This window comes from Equus quagga, chromosome 18 (assembly GCF_021613505.1).
Source record: "Equus quagga isolate Etosha38 chromosome 18, UCLA_HA_Equagga_1.0, whole genome shotgun sequence".
Taxonomy (NCBI): Eukaryota; Metazoa; Chordata; class Mammalia; order Perissodactyla; family Equidae; genus Equus; species Equus quagga.
The window spans coordinates 17,967,627-17,991,418 of record NC_060284.1 but is presented as its reverse complement, the minus strand read 5'-3'; the positions used below and the strand labels follow the sequence as shown (position 1 = coordinate 17,991,418).

Genomic DNA, 23,792 nt, shown 5'->3' with positions numbered 1-23,792 from the left:
GGCTATTTCCTTCTTTACCTACTTCTTTTAATTTTCCAAATCTTTATTACTAAGCCTATCCTAATTTCATAAAAGTCTCACCCATATTTCTTGAATTAAAAAATTATTATGTGGAAGAGGGATTAGCTTTATTCCGAATGGCCCAAAGAGGCCGAATTAAGATGCTGCGAAGTATAATGAGGTATATTCCAGTTAAAAGACAGAACCACTTATAGTCAGAGTTTTTCAAAGATATACTATCTTGATAGAAGAAATAGGGAGCTTCCTTTTCCTGGAGATGCTAACCCAAGTCTGGAAATACTAAAGTTTTATTGTTCTGTGTAGTCAAGATTATAATCTGAAGGACCCACGATGTTAGAAATATGATCCAGGAAAAAATAAGCCAAGGACTGAGTAGTTGGTTAATATATCACTTCATACTGAGGCCTTCCAGTCTGCTTAAGAGGCCTTATTTTATAAGTACTTTTGATAAAATATTTGTGTAATGAATGCATGAATGTATACATTTAGAACAGGAAAAGTAGACCATGAATAATATTTAGTTTTTGTACCAGCCTTTTTACAAAGTATGCACGAATATCAAAGAGTGTACTGGAAAAGGTCATGCTCATTTGTTTACTCAAGTTCCCGGGTACTCCTGACTGTTGACATCTGAGCACAGAATAAGAGGTCCCTCCAGGAAGTGTCATTTGGGCATGACCTCTGCTCACACACTCCACCTTTCTGCCTCCATTCCAGCCTCCTGTAAGCATCCCACTTTTTTTGTTTTTAACTAGGACTTCTATTAACTAAACTGAAAGCTCCACAAAATCAGGAATCGTGTCTGTTTTCACCTTTGTATATTATAAAATGCTTGATGTAATAGACACAAAACAAACATTTATTGAGTTAATCCGTTTGGCAGATATATTCAGCAAGTTTTTCTTTTGTTTTCTAAGTATGGTCTAAAAGAGTGTCTTTGATTCCACATATAGACTACAGCAGAGAGTTTCTCTCTAAGGATTGCCATTATTTGTTACCTTTTTCTATAATCATGTTTCCTATCTTTGAGTAGATACAAAGACCCACTGCTTCCGCTTTGAAGAGATTTTTTACTTGAAGTAAGAAAAGTGGCATGATTTTTCTTTTCAGGGTATAAAGTTGTCAATTTTTGCAAAATGATAATTGCATAAATTGAGTTTTTAATATGGAGGACCATGGTAGAATTTGAGATGTTACTTCTTCCTTTTCCTAGGTGAACTCTAAACCCACTTTCGCTTGTGGTCCCATTCATTTGTATGAATATGAATAAGGCCAAGCCACAAGATAACTATAGAAGAGAAGTAAATGTTTCTGCCAGTTCTTTCACATAGTTGGAGGCAGTAGTTAAGGGGACAACCTAGTGCTGAAATCTACTTGTCAGCTTTACACTGGATAAACCAGATAGGCTTCATTTATTTTTACTGTTATACATACTGGAATATCTTTAGGACATTTCTGCAGCTTCCTAGGAAACAGACATACCATAACCTACAATAGATATAGATCTTCAAGAAGAAAATTCTTGAAAGACATCGTTAATGTTAAAGAATCACCATTTTACTTCAAAAAGGTGTAATTAGATTTTTTATTCAAAAACATTGTGATAATGGAAGACGCAGTAAGAAATGTAGGACAAAAGATGGAGATAAGAAGTCTCAGGGAAGCTGTCACACAACCATTAATAAAAAGATGGGCCAATAGAAGTAACAGATGTCCATTATTCGTAAGATCAATTTAGGCACATATTAAAAATACCAATTTCTAGCCCACATGCCTATAGAGTTTGCTTCAATAGATATGGTCTGGGGACTGATAATCTGTAATTAAAAAATGCCACCTGATGCACAGCCAAGTTTAGGAACCGTGGACTATATACTGGGGATAAGAAGAGAGTATAAAGCAAACTTTGTTCTCAACAAATTCACAGTCCAGTGGGTTTGCTAGCATGACTATGAATGCTTGAATTAGAATGATGAGAAGATGATGGTTATTGAAATACTTCAAGTAATAAAAATAAAGCCAAAACTAAAGTATTTAATAGTGGGAAGAGAGAGTAGAGCAGACATTTGAACGACTAAAGGGTAGATTGGACACACAGGGTTGTTTCTTCTGAGAACTCTCTCCCTAGCTTGTAAATGACTGTCTTCTCCCTATGTCTTCACATGGTCTTCCTCTCTGAGTGTCTGTGTCAATCTCTCCTAAGGACACTGGTCGCACTAGATTAGGGCTCACCCAACGACCTCATTTAACCTTGATAACCTCTTAAAGACTATCTGCAAATACACTCATATTCTAAGGTACTGGGCTTTGGGCTTCAACACACAAATTTCGGGGTCACGTGTTTCAGCCCATAACACCTCACTAGAAAATAAATTAAAATGGACCAGCTAGTCCTTAACATAGCATAAAGTGCTCAATAATTGTTACCTTCTCCCCTTAAATTTCAGTCCCGTCCTTTCCACTTAGGCCATGTAAAATCTCAAGTAGAAAGTAACTGGAAAATATTACATCCAGGAAGGGTTTCTTGATGGAATCCCTCTAACTATCAGAAGTTTAATTGTCAAAATACTAGTGGTCCTCAACCTTGTCATAAGGAATAATCTTAGGTAATCTTTCTTACTTTGACCTGCCTCAGGAATAAATCCGAGGAAAGAGGTACATTCTGGTGAAGGCAGTGCTTCAAATGAACTCACCCAGGAATTCTTCCCAATTCCCTTCCATTGTGGTGGAAAAGGTATTAAAGGTATTATTCCTCTGTTGCCTTCTAGGACTATCAGCATGCAGAGAAACCATCTCAGAATTTAATTTTCTTTTTATAACTGTAGTTATCAGGACCGTTTTGGTTGCAAGTTACAGAAACAACTCAAGTAAGATTTAGCAAAGGCAATTTATTGGTTCATGGATCCCTAGAAAGTTTAATAACTGGAATTAAGGCTCAGAATCAGCATTCCTTTGGTTCCATCAACCAATATATTCTCCCTTTGCCAAAGAGTCTGTTCCATAATTCCAGGTTCAAAATTATGAGGACCGACTATGATTGGCTCAGCTTTGGCCAAGTACCCAACATAAGACCAATCAAGGGTTCAAGGTCAAGTAACAACACAATTCCTTTCTAAAACTTTTCAAAACATAAATTTTAAAGATATTTGAAAGTCCTTGAGAGTTTGAGTGGAAATATCATGCTGCACAAATAAAGGATATTCTAATAATTTATAATATACTTATTATTTTGAGTTTTTAGCTAAATGGAATCTGTCTACAAAAATATTAAAGTTTGAAAAAAATTGTATATTTTAGCCATCAATCTATGTTTTAGTATTTTTAGTCTAATACTATATTTACAATCTTACTTGTTTGTTTAAATTAAACAGAAAAGTACCTATTCTTATTTCTACTTTTTGTGTTCACTGAGGTTCTTATAGCTTGGTAGATAAATGTCATAATCAAATTCCATTTCAGTGTAATTAGGTTTACTTGACTATACTATTAATTTCCAACGTTATGGAAGAAAAGGGCTTACATGTTATTTCTGAGGAAATTAAATACTAAAAAGAGAATATTTTTGAATATAATTTTATGTGCAACAAGGAGTGAGAATGAAAAAGAAGGGGACAAAAAAAGAATTAAAATGATAATTCCAATATTTAAAGTCTGTGAATCTGATTCTGCTTTTTATCTTTCTTCACCTGATTCTTGTTCATTTTTCCCTTTTTTTACAATGTGTTTGTGATTTCTGATTGTAGGCTTATATTCATGGAATTTTATCTGTTAAAATTCTTGGAGGATGGAATAAAGACGGGCTCTCCAGAGCGCATTTTCTTTTGATTCTGCCAGACACAAAAGGTACAACTAGGGACCAGTTTAAACCAAGTTTTTGGTTTTTTTTTGTTTTTTTTTTTTTTGCTGAGGAAAAGTCATCCTAACATCTGTGCCTGTCTTTCTCTATTTTGTATGTGGGTCGCTGCCACACCATGGCTGATGAGTGGTGTAGGTCCGAGTCTGGGAACAAAATCCACAAACCTGGGCCACTGAAGTGGAGCTTGCTGAATTTAACCACTGTGCCATGGGACTGGCCCCTAAACTAAATTCTTAAGTTGGAGTCTTTAGACCACTGAGGTTGTGTGAATTATTGCTGAAAACACAGTAAGGTTGGTTTATGATTATAAATTTTCAAGGGAGAATGTTTTTTCTCTTTAGTTATGCATTTAAGACTTGCAATTTTCCTTGCAGTCCTTCATGGGATGGATTTATTTGTAGATCAGGTTAATGATGGGGATATTTCCATTTTCATCCTAACACTAAGCCCTGGGCTTTGTCACTTTTCCCCTGTGCCAGCAAGGACATGAAAATTGAAATTCGTGTTCACCCCATTCAGTAAATGTCCTTAAGGTAAGAGATATTTCAGTTCTCAGCAAACCTTTGTGAGAAAAATCATAATGTTCTCTAAATTAATGTAGGAAAAAATATTGATAAGATTCAATGTCCATCAAAGATAAAAAATCAAAGCAAACTAAAAATAAAAGGAAAATTTCTCAACTTGATAAAGGATATCTGTGGAAAACCTACAACTTAATGATGAAATGTTCAAAGCATTTTCTTTTAAAAATCGAGAGAAAATAAGATTGTCTGTTATCATAATTTGCATATAATACTGGAATAGAGGTCTAGTTGGTGGAGTACACAAGAAACAAATGAAAGTAAGGACCTGGAAAGGAAGAAACAAAACTGACATCATTCACAGAAGATATGATTGTTTACACAGGAAATCCAAGAGAGAATACAGATAAATTATGAGAACTAATAAGAAAGTTTAGAAAGCTTGCTGAATAAAATAAAAATACAAAAATTATTTGTATTTCCACATACCAGAAGCAAACATTAGAAACTCTTACTTTACAAAAGAAATCATTAAAAAGATATAATTTAAAAATATTTTATAAAAAAGTATTTAGAGATAAATCTAACAAATTTATGGGAGAAATAAAACATTATAGAAAATCTAAACAAATGGAAAAATAAACCATATTCTTGGATTGGAACACTGAAAGTTATAATACAAGTATCAGTTCCCTTCAGATTGACTTGTAGACTCCAACAAATTTCAATCAAGTTTTGCGTGTGTGTAGGAGGGGGCAGTGACAAGCTTTTTCCAAGGCTTATGTGGAAGAGAAAAGGGCCCCGGGAGACAAAATACTGTTGAAGAAGAAAAAATAGAGGAACTTTTAAAGTTACTATAAAACTATAATAATTTTAGCAGTGTAAGATTGGTGAAGGGATAGACAAATTGACCAAGAGAATAAAACAGAGAGCCAAAAATTAGATCATAAATATATGGAAACTTGATTCGTGAAAAGGGTAGCTTTAAAGATCAGTGGGGAAAGTGTCAACTATTCCATACATGGTGCTAAGACTACAGTTTCTAGTTTTTAAAATTTATTTTTACCTTACACTGTATACAGAAATTTCAAGTGGATTAGAGACTTAATATAAAAACCAGAATGTTAAAACACTTAGAAGATAAAGGGTAAGATTTCTTAAGCAGGAAATTTAAGATATAAGCAAAACTGGAAAGTTTGCTAAGCTTAACTGCATTAAGATTAAGGGCTGTGTTCTTAAAAGGGCACATAAAACAAGTGAAAAGATAACCCACCAACTAGAAAAAGACATTTATGACACAGATAAAGAACAATGGATTAGTATATATATTGCCTACAATTCAATTTTTAAAAATTGGTTAAAAAGAATTGGTACCTCATAGAATAGAAAACACTAGTTGTCAGTAAAATGAGAAAAGACGCACAATCTCATTAGTAATCAAGGAATTGAAAATTGAAACTATGAGTTTTTATTTCACATTCACAAAATTGATAAATTTTAAAGTATCTGACAATATTAAGTGCTAATAAGAATGCAGAACTATTGGGACATTTATCTTTACACTCCTCGTAGAAGTGTAAAATTAATACTTTATACAACAGTTAGGAATTATCTAATGACTTTGAAATTTTCCATACCCTGTGACTCAGCAATTTCATTTTCAAACATATATGATAAAGCAGAGTTTCTGAACTTTGCACTATTTGCATTGTAGGTCTGGTAATTCTCTGTTGTGGGGGCTGTCCTGTGCTTCATAGGATGTTTAGAACATCTCTGGCCTCTACCTACTAGAAACAAGTAGCATCCCCCAAGTTATGACAACCAAAAATATTTCCACACACTGACAAATATTCCCTGGGGCTAAAAATCAGTCCAGGTTAAAAACTCTTGCCCGAGAGAAATTTTTTTACGTATCTACTTATACATGTTCAAGAATGTTTATAGCAGCACTATGTGTAATAGTGAAAAACAGAAACAAGAAACTGGAAGCAACCCAAATATCCGTCAACCTTAATGACAAGTAAATTAATGTCATACAACAGAATACTATACAACAGTGTAATCTAATGAATTATAGTTATGTGCTGCAAATGATTGAAACTCAAGAACTTCATGTTTAATGGAAAAATCACAAATGCATGCATTTTTATTTACATATTATTGGAAACATGTAAACGTAAAATAATATATTTAGTGATGCAAATACATGAGGTAAAATTACCTCATGGAAAAGCAAGGGATGCAGAAAATTCAGGATAATGTTTAGCTCTGGTTGAAGAAAGGGATAAGGAATTGTAGAAGGGTACACAGAGAGCTTGAAAGATCACAGCTGACTCAGGGATTCATGAATTGTTATTTCTTATTGTGTATTAGAACTTTTATTTTTTAGCTACTAAATATTAAAAAGCATTTTTAAAAAGAAGTACTATTTTAACCTTGTAAGCTGTGTAAAACAACTCAATAACACAATAAATGTCTTTTTATTTATTTAATAATTTTGATTTGAATATTTGAACTGATATAAAGTGGTAATAAATCATTTCAGAAGCCAAATTAGGATATTGCTTAGAAAGTTTGGAGGGTAAAACTAAAATGGATTAACCACTCATCAAGAAAGATTGTCTTCAAAACCAATGGCTAACTGGTAACATATTCAATTAACTGCTTTCAAAGCTGAACTTTTTTTAAATTTTTACTTTTAATTAATTAATTAATGTATTTATTTTCTTGTGTGTGAGTGAGGAAGATTGGCTCTGGGCTAACGTCTATTGCCAATCTTCCTCTTTTTGCTTGAGGAAGATTGTCGCTGAGAGCTTTTTTTTTAAAAAAACAGGATAGTCTAGTGTCAGTAATCAGTGCAGAGTGAAGTCCCTTTTGTAAAAAGCCCATCAATTGTTTTTTGCTAATTAGGATGAATATTATTCTTGTGAAATGAACCAAAAAGTTGTATGAAACCGGAAGTCCCATAAGAGCTCTATAATCTACAGGAATAATTGCATGCAATTTTAATTGAAGGAAAAGGAGAGGACTGTTTTTATCTTTGCTTTTTTCAAAATCTTAAATGTAATCAAGCTGTTGGCCAATTAACAATGCTTTAATATTACTATCATTTGACCTAAAATTTGACATTTGATGCATTGGAAACTGTTGTGGAATTTTAAAAGATAAATAGCAAAGTGACTATTGACTATAATTAATTCCAATATAGAACTTTTGTCATTAATGAAATAAAGTAACAAGTTTTTATTAGTGTTCTCAGAAATAAAGTGCATTTAATTGTTGTTGATTGAAGATTCGAACGCTGTGACTATTCCCAGGAATATGCAGCCACTCTTTGTTCATTAAGTACAGCAGGAATTGGGAATATGAGGGAAAATTATTTTGTTCAAGTGCAGATTAATTACATTGAGAAATTTGCTTTATTTATCTCTAATCTCTAATCCAAGTTTTAGAAAAACCTAGTAATGCTGAAGATTTATTCTGTTTTAAAGTTCAGTTTTAATAGATACACGTGAACAAAATATATATTTACATTTCAATTCAGTTCACACCATAATTCAGAACTGTGGCTGCTTACTTAAATTTGCACTCTTACAAATTAGAAAGAAATAGTTGGAATGAGCAGATGTTTTATTTATCTAATAATTTGTTACACTGACCCTGATGTTAGTTAGGGACAAGAGGTTACTTTTGTTTATTTTCTTTCTAAAATATCATTATATGTTAGTTGTACTAAAAATGTTACAGAGTGACTTTGAAAGAAGAAACTTATGAATTAAAAATTTTGATTCCCCAATATATCAGATTAGCATCTTCACAGAATAAACTTATTAGAAATATACATTTCCATACACAAATAGAATTTGTCTCCCTAGTCTTTATGAAAGGCTAATGCTAGGTTTTCTCTGACACACCGTTTAGAGTATTATCTCCTTTAAAGCGAAGTGAGAAAATTTAGGTTATATTTTAAAGTACATTTTAAAAATAGTAAAATGGAAAGATTATCAATATACACAATATATAATCTCTCATTTACTTGATATAATTTGGGTGAGACTTTCGATATAAATGAATTTTGCAAATGAATGAAATTTACCCTCTTAAGTATTAAAACCTTTTTCATTCTAACAGTTCCAAATCTCACAATATTATCTTGTGTTCTGTAGAGTCAGTTAAGGATATATCATTTTATTGCAAAATTCTAGGGCTTGAAAGGAATTTAGATTTTATCAAAAATCTTCCAGTATAACCCCCTATTTAACAGATCAGGAATTTTAAACCCAAGCATTTGATGTATCTTACTTCAAATCATACAGCTTGTCTTTGCTACCTCAATTCTTACTGCTGGTGAACAGGTGGGAACAGCATAACTTTTCAACGCATTCCCCGCTCTCCCTCTCAGCTTTTATAGCATCCCTTCTGGTTTGTGAGCCAGACAATCGGAGAACCAATTTTGTTACAATTTTATGTAAACTTGGAGAAAGAGGTATAGAAATGAGGATTTGGAAAGCATTAATGTGAACAGTATTAGATGCTTGCAAGAGCACCTTTTTTTTTCCCCTAGACTTCTTCCAAAATTGTTGACCTATTTTCAGATACAGTAATTGGACACATAAGCTATAACTACAATTTATACTTTTAATGCTAGTTTTCACCATATAATAAACTTCTCTTGAGAAGAAATCTTTAATTTCAAAAATATTCTATTCGTTGTGCTATTTGTTATGTTTACTATGAATAAATGATTTATTAACAATATTTTAGGTTAAAAGCAATTCTTGTGCTAACATTTCTTTGTATTTTCCTAGTTGTCTATTACACGTTATTTTCTTTTAATCTTGGCCCACAAAATAATTCTGCACATTGAAGTTGCAAAGATGACAGTTGGGTAGATGGATAAAGTGCACAGATTTTACATTAAAGTTTTCTGTTATTATTGAGTAGTTTGATCTACTAACTTAAAGTGTGAGTTTATTTTAAAAGTTTTACCTTCATATTTCAGCCTTTTCTTAGCTAGACCTTTTCTTCTTCTGAAAAAATGTTCATAAAATACCAAAATCTTATATACTAAAAACCAATGTGAAGATGGAGATCTTTTTATTTTAGTTTTAAAATGTTTATTTTTTCACACATATGTGTGCATTCTAGGAGTCCTTTTGTATTGCAGTAAAATTAATAAAAGTAATAGCTTTATCCTTACTCTAAATCCTTCATTGTTTTATTTTTTTTACCCAATTAATCTTCTGGGATTAGGGAGAAGGATTTTTTTTTTAATCATATAAGATCATTTTGATTTTGCAATTGGCACAACCAAGTATTTCTTCAACTTTATATATACATATTTCAATAATAATCAATATACTGTTTTGAACAGCCTATTATTCAATTCATGCTTTTCTGATTATAATAATAATACATATTGATTATAGGAAATGCAGAAAAAGAAGAAGGAATGAAGGCTATTAAACTACTCGTGTTTCCACTGCTTTGTGCACCTTTTATGAGGCCCTTTTCTAAGCCTACAATAGGATCCGCATTCTCACTCCCCTCCACAAGCACATGTTTACACAACATATAGTGTATGTATTTTGTGCCCTGTTGTTTCACTTAACATAGCACTTTTTGATGACTGGTTTATTTCAATGTGACTTTTTTCTACAGTGAGAAATTCCTTCTTCTTATAGGGAATACCCAAGAACCACTGGAGAAAAAAAAAACTTCATAGGGGACAGTAATAACTTGCTGAGAAATATCATTCTACATTGACCTCTTCTATTCAGTAAGATTAATTTTTATTGTTATTTGAATTGTAGAGAGGTTATGATTAAGACTAAAATTAAATATTACCTTTTAAGTCATAAAAACATAAAGACAGTAAAACTATATATTTAAACAGAAGTGTACAGTAGCTAGCTTGCCTAGGAGAAGTTATGATATATGCTCTTAGAAAACAAACATTTTTAAGTTCACAGATGCTGAAAAGCCCTGGTCAAACATAAATTACAATGTTTTTATGTAACAGTAAAAATTCCAAAGGACTCTTACTCACCCGCTCTCAGTATGTATCACAGATATGTTTTTTCTTTCTGCTCATAGAATATAAAACACGTTTATTTCTATATCGGTGTATTTTTTTAAAATAAATTACCCCGGAAAACAAAATGTTGAATACATTATGCTCAATACAATCCAACAGAGAAAGCAAAAACCTTTTATTCCCTCTGAAGAGCCTGGAGCGTATTTGGTGAGTATTTTGGAATTCTTATAGAATTTGAATGCAGCATCCATTTATTTCAAGGGTATAAGCTGCCTTATAATTATCAGATCACTCAATGTATTTAGCAAATGTTATTCCATTTTTATTATAACAATTCACTTTTCTTGTTTGTGTTCAGTACTATCAAATATAGAAAGAGCTCTTTACTTACCATTCTGGGAAAGATGAAATTTATCATTGTGCCATAAATACCCTGGAAAGCAAAGAAAAGAAATATTATTATTTATTATACCTCCATCCACGGGGATCCTAACTGCCAAATGTAATGCATCAGCAGCAAAACAAAAATGAGGTAAATCTATTGCAGAAAACACAAATCAGTGTTCTAAGAATTCTTGAACGTGTATTACATGCCTTTGGACAGACTTACCCGAGCATTAAGCAAGTGTTGTGATAAGTACTTTCAAAGTCAGGAATAAAACACTTTATTTTCCCCAAATAAATATTATAGGATTAAGAGAATATTGTCAATAGATTTTTTTTTCCTCCTCCCGTTTAGCTCAGTTGATGTTTTCTTCTATACAGGTGAGACAGCTATACCTGAATGTCTTTAAGGGAAGGAAAATTGAGGGGTATTCTACTTTTTTGAAGTCAATATTAGTGACCATTACATCTATTTTTATGTAAATAAACTCCCTGTTTGGAATCTTGAACTGAAAATCTGATATAGAAGTTGAGAAACAAAATTAGGAATCCAAGCTCCTACTTTTTTTTACATGAAATAAAAGATATTAAAGAGCTATTCATTTTCTTATTGTTTTCTGTTGATTAAAAACAAGATTTTAATTGCATCACATGATAAGAGTTAGAACAAAATTGTATTTTGAAAAGGTGTTTGTTCTTGAATGTAGTGTTGTTTAAAATTTTTCAATTAAGATTTACTTTCACATTTAATAATTTAATACAAAATAACCTTTCTTAGTGTCAATACTTCTAATATAAAGGAACATGTCAGGATGTAAGAAAATATGCTTTTCTCATATCCCAATAATTAATGTTATTAAGTCTTGGTCATTTTCTGTTCCTTTATTTTTTTTTCAAGTATCATAATCTTAATTCAGAGAAAAACACAGAGTTCATCTCCCTCTGCTAAAACGAGTTGATGGCTAAGAAAATTTTAATATATAACATACGCAGAAAAGGGATTTGCTTGAATTTTTGGATAATTGCATTTCAGACCCTTCAACTTTATTTTTGAATGAAGTAATTTTGAATAAAAACTATAATGTGTGAATGTAACTTGGAATCATTATTTCCAAGAAAGATAATGTTTCTGTAGATGAAAACTAGCTAAAATTTCTAACGACAAATATTGATGTTCACAAAATGTACTGACTTTTTACTGGAGAATAAAGTTAATATTTGAAGGGTATACTACTTGGATTTTCACATAGAGAATATCTTATTTTTTAAACATTTTTACTCCTGAAGAACATTTGAGTAGTAAATATGGAAGTCTAAAATTCTGCAATGATTCAGGAATTCTCCCCATGAATGTAGTTTCTTTTAAGGAAACTTTTTTATATTTAATCATAAATATTAATAATTTATCTAAATTTTTTATTTATTGATTTTTTTTTTTTGAGGAAGATTAGCCCTGAGCTAACATCTGTCACCAATCCTCCTCTTTTTGCTGAGGAAGACTGGCCCTGAGCTAACGTCCATGCCCATCTTCTTCTATTTTATGTGGGACGCCTGCCATAGCCTGGTTTGACAAGGAGTGCATGTCTACACCCAGGATCCTAACTGGCAAACCCCAGGCCGCTGAAGTGGAACATGTGAACTTAACCACTGCACCACCAGGCCAGCCCCTATTTATTGATTTTTAAATGAAAGATTTTAATGGAAAAAAGCTTTAAACTTAAAAGTACTTTATTGTATGTGGTGCTTATTCTTAAAGAATTATTAATACAACTTTTGATACTATAACTCGTATTTATAGTTTCTAAACTGCTAAAAAAAAAAAGTATTTTTAAGCACCAGCTCCTGAAGAGGGCAGCACGTTCTAGATATTATTGAATTCCAAGCTCATATATGACAGCTTTGGCTTTAGTATACTTTTTTAAAGAACTACAGGAAAAAAAATTAGATATTTTTATAGACATGTGCTCCCATGATACAATAAACCAGCAGAAATTCTAGGCAGCTACAGACCAAGGTCAAAACTGTATTTGATTATTAAAAGAGAACATTCAAATTAGACACCTAAAGCAATGTATTTAGAAAGGGAACAACAAAATACTAGTAAGGAGACTTTCCATGAGGAATGTGTTTTATCTTAATACTGTGGATAACTTTTCCTATTGGCAGTGCATTGACTGTCAAAACTACTAAAGGGTTAGATTTAATTATCTCACTTCTTGTACATTTCATCTCAATTGCTATGGCAACATTCAGTTGCCTCAGCAGCAATGCACACTTTAATCAGATATTTCCTCCTCATTTCTCTATGAGCCAAAACTGTGTAGTCAAATTTACAACCAAGTCCTGATGAATCTGATAATGCTTCCTACAATTTAATAGGCAACTTGCCTCCGCCTACACATATAAATATTTTCAGAGAGGCTTGTAACTATTGGACAAGTATAAGACTTGATAAGAATATACATGTGGACTTTCCTACTTTATTGATTTTTTTTTTTTTTTTTGCTATTTCTGTCACTATTCCTTTATTAGAAGTTTTTCACCAATTTGAAACTCACTCTAGCAAGTTACTATCATAGGTCACATGACCTCAATAGGAGAGCCAATGAGTAAAGGAAACAAACTCCAACATTTAAATGTCAACCCTTCTCAACAAGCCTATTGAATTATTTATTTTTTATCTGAATATACTTTGAATTGGCACAGCAAAGAGCCTTTCTCTATATCTTGAAAGCAGGTAAGAGAAGGAGGGAAAATAATTGAAAACAAAGCAAAAGCTGATATAGGAGGAAAACTGTAGAGTATTAGACTTAAATGGAGGGCCAAGCATGAAGAAAATTTGGTCAAGCTTCAGGAATACAGCAATTTTAATGAGAAGTAAAAGCATGATGCGTTAAATTGTTGATGTCACTTGGGCGAATATCAACAGTCTACATTGTTGGATAAATCACCACTTGAGCATTTTGCAAAAGACTCCAGAAACTTTTGTGGCCATATAAGGAATATTCAAACTGTCTCCAAGTCTGATTTAAAGTGTTAGCTTATTATATTTTCATAAATGTTTGGAATTTTGCAAATAGTAACTATATTTTAATTTGATACTGTGTAATAAATTTTTTTAAAAATTGTAATTAAGAAGCAAAGTGATCTAAGGTCTTCCTAACAATTTTAGTGGCTGCTAAAATTTGTGTTTAGACAGCAAACAGTTTATCCTGAAGTTGTGATAGTTCTCTGGTGAGAAATTTTACACCAATAGCTGACAGTAATATTTCAGCATGATTTTTCAGTCTCCACTTCGTAGCGTCTAGTAAAATTTTCATTATTGGAGGTAACCAAAAGATGTTTTCTTTAACTGGGTCTAACAGTCTGACATGTTAATAGCAATTTCTAGATTGCATCTTATGTATTACAGTATTACATATTACTAAATATGGCATTCAATCAAAACTTAATCAAACATTAAAAAAGATTATTTAAAATACAGTCATATATTTTTAACTTTAATTGAGCTGATTACTAGCTGACTATGTTCAAAATGTGGTTATTAAAAAGCTAACTTCTCATTAATGATGACGTTTGGAAGCCATATATCCGTAGGAGTAGCTGAAGGAATAAGAGAAGTTTAATTAAAAACAGAAACCTATACAAGAGGGGAAAGATGGAACCCAACTTTGGATATTTGAAGGACTTGTTATGCAAAGGAGACCATGAGTGTCTTAGAAAACTAGGACAAAAGGTAGAAGTTCCAGAAAAGTGGATTCCAGCTTTATAGAAAGAAAAACTTAAAACAATTAGAATTGCTTAAACAGTAGCACAAGCTAGGAAGCAGCAAGTTCCTTGTCTAGACATATTCCGTGAACTGTTTGCGTATGAACTCTTTTTTGCTGTTGCTTGAATTCTTAGACAACATTGTAGAAAATGTGGTGGAACCACTCCACAAATTTAGATCTGGGAGTTCAGATGAGTCATTTCTCAACGAATTTTTCAAGTACTCCCAGAGCTTTATGTTGGTATGGAAACCTTGCAATGATCTGCAAACGGCATATTCAGCAGCCAGTTTACAAATCCTACTCTGGAGAAACGGTCTAAATGAGAAAAACAAACAGTTCTTAGTGAAGAGTTATCCAAAGCCTCCAAGGAGACATGTAAATTGGTCCTAATTGGCATTCTTTCAAGAACCTCGTAGATGCCAGGGAGTGACTGGGGGTGAAGAATGGGTTCCGCTTTCAGTCTTGACTTGGCTCTTCTACCTAAAGCTGGGGTGGTGCCAAACAAGGCGTATGTCACTGACTATGTTAGACTTGTTCTCTGGATGAAAGGAAGATTTTGGCATGATCCTCAAACTCTATATTCACTTAAGAAATAATAATTGCTCAATTAAAGATCCAGAGCTTTTCTTCTGTACCTAGAGAAATTAAAAGTTGAAAAGAAAATTGCACATCGTGTGGGAATGCTCATCTTCAGCAAGATTGCTGAAGAAGATAAAGGAAAGTTGTAACCAATTTGAAGATTATAAAAATAAGGAAATTACTGATCTTGAGTCAAAGTAATGTGTACCTTTTGTGTAACACCAGGTCCTGTAAAGTTCTAGTTTATGTTAGCTGGAAATAGTCTTTTTACTTAGCTTGGTTTTGAAGTTTCCTTGTGTGATCCCGCTCTCAAATCACATTGAAGGAAGCAAGGGGCTCACAAAAGGTCTTGCATGGTATCTAACCTTAATGTTCTCTAGTCCTGTTGTTTGGAGCATAAGATCTTTTGAAGAGTGGCTGTCTTCCAGAAGCATCTGTTTCTATCTAAAGAGCTGATAAGTGGTTTTCAACAACAAGAAAAGCTAACTTTTATTTTTACTTTCAAAGAATATGGGATGTTACATACTTCAGTAAGTATTTTATCTCCCCTGCCCCTCCAGGCCTCTTCAAATTAGACCTTTACATTAATTTATGTTGTTTAAAATTCCACCTGCAGAGGTTTTGCTGGCAAATGGTCTTGAGACTTGTTTTCAAAATGCTCACCCACAAAAGCTTTTACTAGCCACTTCCATTTGGTTGGCTGTGCTCCAACATAGTCTCTGGTGAACACAAACATTAGCTATAGAGAAACAGAAACTTCCATGGCACCCTGGAGGAACTTTTTGATCCAGAAGACACTACTAGTAAACCAAAGTGTCATTGCAAATTCATGAACGTTTCCTTATGTCATGAATAACAGTGGGAGGAAAGGGCTGCATTTGTGCAATGATTGTTCCATGTGTGTAAACCTACTCCCCAACTTGAGATCAAACACTGTCTTCAATCAACAAGTATTTATTTAGTGCCTACCATGTCTAAACTTAAGGAGTCAGAAAAGGATAAATGTGAGCTATTTTAAAAGTCTGATATTTATTAAATGAATGAAAAAGACATTACTGGCCTATAAAAAAACTTACAATCATCTATAGGATTATAAACTTAACATGAAACAAAGCACAGTATCTCTGTCTTGTCTCTGTTAATTAAAATGTTTAATCTATTTCATGCCACAAAAGGTTTCGATTTCAACAACATTACTTCCTTCATTTAAGTAGTTTTAACAAAACAGAAGCACAAATCGCATAGCTTTATCCAATATGGTGCTGCACCCCTGCATCTACCCACTTGCACTTGCCTGTGGAGATGAAGGTATCTCTACTGAACCATTATTGTCTGGTTGTGAGCTTAATGAGGGCAGGGAAAGTGCATTTTTGTTTGCATTTTGGCTAGTGCAACAGTGCCTGGTAAACAATGATAAGCATTCAGAAAATGAGTGTTCAACGAATAGTGAATGAATAATATAAATAAGAGGAATGAAATGGTATTGACCTAAATTCAAGAAATATTCAGAAAGGTTAGTGTGACTTGAAATTGTCTTAGTTTGAGGGAGGATGTGGGATTTTTCACTGGGCCTTCAAAAGTGCATGGGATTTAGATAGTAGGTGGGAAGGAAATAAAGTATTTCTAGTGGAGTTAAGAACACGAGCAAAGGGATTGCTTTGAATGAAAAGATATTAATGAAAGGATTTAATTCTTCTTGATGGAACCATGGGTTCTTATGGGTTAGTGATTTTGTTTAGTTTAGATTCATGGATATTGTAAAGGAATGTTTCCCAAACTTTAATTTGCATACCTGGGGATCTTGTTAAACTGTAGGCTCTTGTAGGTTTGGATTGAGGTGTGAGATGATCTGTTTCTAAAAAGTTCCCAGGTGTTGTTTGTGCTGATGCTAAACTCTGAATTGCAAGACTGTAGAGGATCCTTAAAGCTAGACAGGGTCATAAGGGCTTGAAAATGCAGGCATTTGAGAACTACTCTATGTTCTCTGGCAGTTGTGGCATGATGAAAACTGCATCTAGGAAAATTAGTGCATCAACCTCATGAAAATTATGCTAAAGAAGAGAGAATGTGGATATAGAAAAACCAGCTGAGAGGCTATCTTACGCTTTATCTGCATATTTCACAGGTTTGGTGCTCAATGACCTATTGATTGATTAGTTTGTATGGACATGGTCAATTCAAAAGCACTTTCTCGGTGGAATAATTGTGGGCCCACTGGCTTTTTGAAAACAGGTCAAGTTTAGGTAAAACACATGGGGAATCCATGAATGCTCTTCCCCTCTTCTCCATCTGGAAAAACTGTATTCATTCTTAAAAAGACTTCAAATGTCAACTCTTCTGTTCTTATACTATAAAATTGTAATTATGCCCTCACATGTATCTCTCAAACTCTGATCTTATTATATCATAATGATAATAATAATAATTAGCGATAGTAGTACAACTGGTGTTTTTGAGTGCTTATTAGTAGTGCCAGGCAAATTGCTAAGTTTCATAATTAAATCTTTATAACCATGCTGTGAGGAATACTGTTATTATCGTCCCCATTTTTACAGATAAAAAAAAAGAGCGCTTGCATGTCCTAATGTGGTGTTGGGTCCATACCAATAAATATACTTATTCAGAAAATGCTCAACCAAAATGTGTTCCAAGAATCACAGATTTCTACTTTTGCTTGATAGCGTTGTCTTTGTTCCTCGAGCTCCAATAATTATAAGAGTGGCTGAGAATTAGTCAGTGTAGACTATGTCCCAGGTAGCACTTTAAGCAATCTTCTTGTGTTGTCTCATTTAATGCTCATAATAATCCTATGATTTGGGTGTTATTTTAGTCTCATTTTACATATGAAGAAAACGAGGCACAAAGAGATTAAATAATTTGTCTATGTTTCCTTAGCTGTAGAGCGGGCGAACTGTATTTTAAACCCTCTCCATTGGGTTGCTGACCTTAGCCTAAGTTGTCCTAAGTGATGTGGAATTCTGAGTGTTTTCTTAAATGAACGTCATAAATTTCTTCAAATCATAGTATTTGTGAAAAGTTAATTTTCTCACAAATTAAGAAAAAGTCTATGAAGTCCAAGAAGGCTGATTATTATTTCTTGGCTTCTATCAGGATGCCACAATGCCTCATTAGGAGGAACTTGCCACAGCAGACACTTAGACATGAGGCAAAACCTTTCCAATGAAAGGCCAGGAAATCTCAGATAACCTGAGGCCCCCATACTCCTCAACTCTCCAGCCACACTCCAAACTCCTCATACCACAACTTAATTCCACAAAAGAATGGAGTATTCCCCAAGACAGGAAAGACATATTGGAAAGATAGTTTGCTTTAAACTTTTTTTACCTTTAGAGAAAGATAGTCAACCTCTGTGATCCCTTGCTAGTAATAGGAGTAATAATGACAACCTTCCAGCTATCTTAAGTACCGGATATGATCAAAATTATTACTTGATTGACCAACTAAACTAGCAATCAAATACAAGTAGAATATATCTCTTTATTCCACTACAAAAGCTTTATTCTAATCTAAAATTTTAATATTTAAATTCTAAATTGACAAATTTGATATTGCAATGTCATAATTTCTGAAATTATACACTTTCATATTTTGTTTTAAAGAGAATTATCCAGTTTTCCCAAGTACACCAACATACTTTTGAGCAAATCCATCATTGATAGCACATTCAACCCCCACTCCATAAATTTCTTGCTGCTCTAATTTTGGCTGTGTCTGTTGCAACCCCAGACAACGAGGACATTGAATAGACGCAGCGATATCTATGTGCCATCCTAGGCTTCTCCTCATGCGTGGCCTGCATGGCCTGTTCTTGTTGGAATTCACTTCAAGTTTATGCTGGGAGGGAACATTGTAATATATTACTTGGCATGCTATTTGAAAATAATTGTATTACAGCAATGTAAGTAAATATATAAATGTTACCTGTCTACACATTATTTCTACTAAGTTTTCTGCCCATAGGGAAATACCATAGTTTTCTGTTTAGATAATATTCATTGATATTTTAATACCTATTATAGATATTTGGCTGCTTCCTATAAAGCATATAAAGGGTCTCTAATATAAAACAAAAGAGAAAACCATCATTACAACCATCCGTATCATACGTTTGAGAGGTCTTGATTGTATTCACTAGAACTCCCGCAAAGTATGAGTGGTCTTTTTCATTATTATTCCACTTTATTTTTAAAAGAGGTGGGGGAAGACCCCTCTGCATTCTATACGTCAGATTCTATTATAAAACTTATCAAAATAAAAGACTTTTCTATAAGATAACCTGAAAGCTATTTCCGGATTGTGACAAAATTTTGTGGAAGGTGTTGAATTTGAAATTTCTTAATTATTTTCTCATTTTGAAACAATTTCAAATCACAAAAAATGTTGCAACTACAGTACAAATAACATTTTCCCGAAATTACTTGAGAGCCATTTTCCAACATGATGATCCATTAATCCTGAATACTTTACCATATTTTTCCTACAAACAACAACATTTTTTAAATAACGGAAATACAGCCAATCAGAAAATTGATACATTATTACCATGTCATCATCAGACCCCATTCAAATGTTGCTATTTGTTTTCATATTGTCCTTTATAGCAAAAGGATCCAGTGCAGAATCAAATATTGCATTTACTTATTGTGCCTCTGTAGTCTCTTTCAATCTGGAAGATGTCAGTTTTCCAATGATTTTCATGGATTTGACATTTTTTAAATTTACAAGTTAGCTGTTTTCTAAGATGCTCCTTATTTTAGATTTGTCTTCTGCTTTCTCGTTATTAAATTCAGGTTATCTATCTTTGGCAGGGAAATCATAAAAATGATGCTGTGTTCCTCTTATAGCATCCTATCAGTTGGCACATTACTTGTGTTGTTAATATTGATCTCATGATTAAGGTGATCACTGTAAAATTGTTCTTTTTTCCCTTTTATATATGTATATTGTGAGGAAGTGCACTAACTTTTAACCTATTTATCTATATCAGTATGTACTTGTGGATATCCATTTTATCCAGTGTGTTATAATCTGCTGTTTCTCTTGTTCACTTTGATCTTCAAGTAGTCTCGGATATGGCCAGTGTGAGCCCCTTTAATCTGACTTCTTCTTTCTTTGACATGTCCTTGGCATTGTTTGAGTGCTTTCATGCTTTTGGCACAATAAGATATTCTAGGCTAATTTTGTGTTTTTCATGCCCCAGCTTTGGAATCAGCTGTTTCTCCAAGGAGTCCTAGTTTCTTTTAGTTGAGAATGATATTTAAAAACCAAGATTTGGGAGGTAGTTATGCTCGTTGTTTTGGGGGTGTCATTATTATTAGGATCTGGGACCATGGAAATATATGGATGAAAAAATTCATCTATCTATCTTTATGTATATATACACATATTAACACATCTATATTTATCCATTTCTATACCTGTGTCTATATCTGTATCTATGAAACACCAAGAGTTCATATTAATACCCCCATTTCCAAACCAACACGACAGGATCTAGTGTAGTTTCTCTCTTTTCTTATTTGTAACTATTTTCTCCAACAATGAAAACCCTATCTCCCATTATGCTTACTATGTTTACTTATTTGATCAATCTCCTTGTCTGTAACCAATGTCCTATTGCTGCTGAACACTCCATCCTCCACACAGATGCCTTCTCACCCTCCTTGAGCTCCAACACTGCTCTTTAGGCTGCTGAGGCTGTTCCCTCCCACACTCCCTATGGATGCCCACCTTACTTGTCCCACCTAATGGGTTTAGGACTAGATGGTTCAGGAAAGAATGAGAAGGGAAAAGAATAGAAGGGAATGGGGAAAGAATAATGAAAAAGAAGAAGAGAATGAGAAGAACTTGAAATACTTTTGAATTGCTTTCTTGCTTGCTGTGTGGTTTCTAATGCTATTGTATATCACATATTTAACTGAAAATTTCTCTTTTTACTCAAAACTAAAAGCAAAATAATAAGTCTGTGTTAACTAACTGGACTTCATCTATTTGATAAATATTTTTTGAGTGCCTACTCTGTGCCAGTATAATAAATTTTAGTAAAAACCCAATTAACTGCAGTTCTCAATTAATCAATATATTTTACCTCCTTGCTGTTCAGGGAAACTGGCCAATTATAAAAAATCACATCCAAATTGAAGATTTATTCAAAACAGGGTCAGTCATAAAGTCAGTATGGATTTTACTGTAACTCCCACGACACATATTATACTATAATAAGAAGTGATATTCAGAATTATGACCCTAAAAAAGAATATGAAAATCAATCACAATCGAAATATTGCCATGCTCAATACAGACATTTTACAAATCTTTTCAACAAATATAGTTTTATTCAGTTAACCAAAAATTTTATTTCCCAAACAACCAATTTCTAGTTTATTTTTTCATTCAACAAATATTTATGAAAACTCTGTATATGTCAGCCACTGTTTAAGCAAATAAATATCTATCAAAATTCCTGTTCTCATAGAGCTTACCATCTAGTGAGGGGGGAAAAGACAATAAACAGGCAATATGGGGTATGCCAGGTTATTACAAGTGCTAAGAAGAAAAATAGGTAAAGAAAGGTGAAGGAATAGAGCATGAACGAGTGGAGGTGATGGTAGGTGAGCTGTCTTAGACAGATGGTTAGTTTAGTTTTTTTCTTGTCATCAGTTTTTCATTTATTCAGTGAAAGTCTCTTTCTCAGGATGAGAAATATCGTATTCTCATATTTGTTTGCTGATTTTCTTTAGTATATTTGGGTCAAATTTATAATGAATTCTTAGTTGCATCTAAATCATTTTGTAAAGACTGGCAAGAGGCTGACCCCATGGCCGAGTGGTTGGGTTCTCATGCTCCCCTTCCGTGGCCCAGGGTGTCAGCTGTTTGGATCCTGGGCTTGGAGATGGCACCACTCATCAAGCCATGCTGAGGCGACATCCCATGTGCCACAATGGAAGCACCCACAGCTAAAAATGCACAACTATGTAACAGGGGGCTTTAGGGAGAAAAAGAAAAAAATAAAATCTTTAAAAAAAAAAAAAGACTGGCAAGCTATCAGTCAAGATGGTAAATTGGGGGAGGTAGAAAGGAAAGAAAGGGTTAATTGGGGAAGCAGTTTGAGTGGATTTTTTAATTAAAAAAGAAACTTTCTTATATTGCTTGTGTTTTCTATATGTTTCAATATCTTCATAATTTTTAAAAGCTATTTTTATTAAAAAAATATTGTCATAGCAGCTGAATGCTGCTTCAAACACTATGCTGCTAGAGCTCCTATGTCCTCCGACAAGAATGAATGGAAAATGAAGTGATTGAGATAGACAAAATCTGTACATTTTCCTATTGTTCATTAGCCACCTTCCAGATAAACATGTTTTACTAACTCCCACAAATGGTAACTCTATTTTAATGTACAGTCCAAAAGTCTCCTATTATTCTCAAGCAAAAATTGGTATTTTATTCCTTAGCTCAATAGGTATCTGTCTACTCCAATGATACCACTATAAATTTAAAGAATTGATATCATCAGTTAAAAGGAAAGAAAAGTAAGAATATGAAAGTGGATAGATTCTAGGATAGATTAGTAAACAGAAGTCAGTAGCATCCAGATGGAAAAGAAAGAACATTGGACAAGGGATTTTGAGTCCTGGCTTGAACTCTTCCTAGTTTTGTTATGTAATTTTGGGGAAATCACTCCCCCTTTTTTATCTCCAGGCTTCTCCAAATGAAGGTGATGTTAGCTTGTCTAAAGTCACCATTTAGAAATAGGATCCTAGAGTGAAAACAAACCAAAAAACCAATAAAAAAAAGCTACCAATTTATGTGATTCAACACACACTTTCTCACTACCTATACAGATAGAGTATTAAAGGAAAAGTTATTTTTCAGTCAAAGAAGAGAATATGTCGAATACTCAGTTATTAAAATTCCTTTTCACTAAGATTACTGTTCTGTTCCTTTCGATCCTTTCAAAAATTATAGTAATCCTCTCAAATGATTACATTTGAGAAAAAAGAAGGGTGGTAGAAATAGCTACTGTGTTTTTCTTTTGATCTTTATTTTTTTGATAGGGCTCACAAAAGATGACTACATTTTAATCATTTAGATTTTGCAAATGTTCAAAAATACATTTTGTGGAAAAAATCCTGGTACATTCTACATCACTTCTCAAATAATATTTAAAGAACAAGTTTGAATTAGTTCGCTCATTCTCAGACAGAAGAGTAGGTAAAAATCTGTTATACTGTTTAAATTATTGGAAAAAAGAATCCAATAATAAGTTTTATTAACCATAATAACACCTTGACTTTTATCTTTATTTATTTATTTATTCACTTATTATCTTTATTTATGTATTTATTTACATTTATTCACAGTGGAGAATACTTTACACAATATGCATGTAAGTTTTCTAATTCATTCTCAAAGGCATTTTATAAAATGTAGATTAAACAGTTTTAAAACTTTGTTTCTTTTACACACTTTTCCTCCATAATATTTAGCATCCTATACTTTCAAAATGAATTATTCCTTTTTAATATATACCAATTTAGTATAAATATTATATGCATATATTTGCAAAAGCACAACGTCCATTGGCAAGGAGCTTACAATTG

At 33.0% G+C, this 23,792-nt stretch overlaps 1 protein-coding gene across 9 annotated transcripts in view; it reads right to left on the bottom strand.

Annotated features, from left to right (window-relative positions):
- Positions 1–23,792, bottom strand: part of ADGRL2 (adhesion G protein-coupled receptor L2) — a 269,920-nt gene that overhangs the window by 208,664 nt on the left and 37,464 nt on the right. For all 9 annotated transcript variants that reach the window (XM_046645165.1, XM_046645169.1, XM_046645156.1 and 6 more), the window contains exon 2: positions 10,827–10,868. The gene's annotated coding sequence lies outside the window, so the exon portion shown is untranslated. The remainder of the gene's footprint in view (positions 1–10,826; positions 10,869–23,792) is intronic.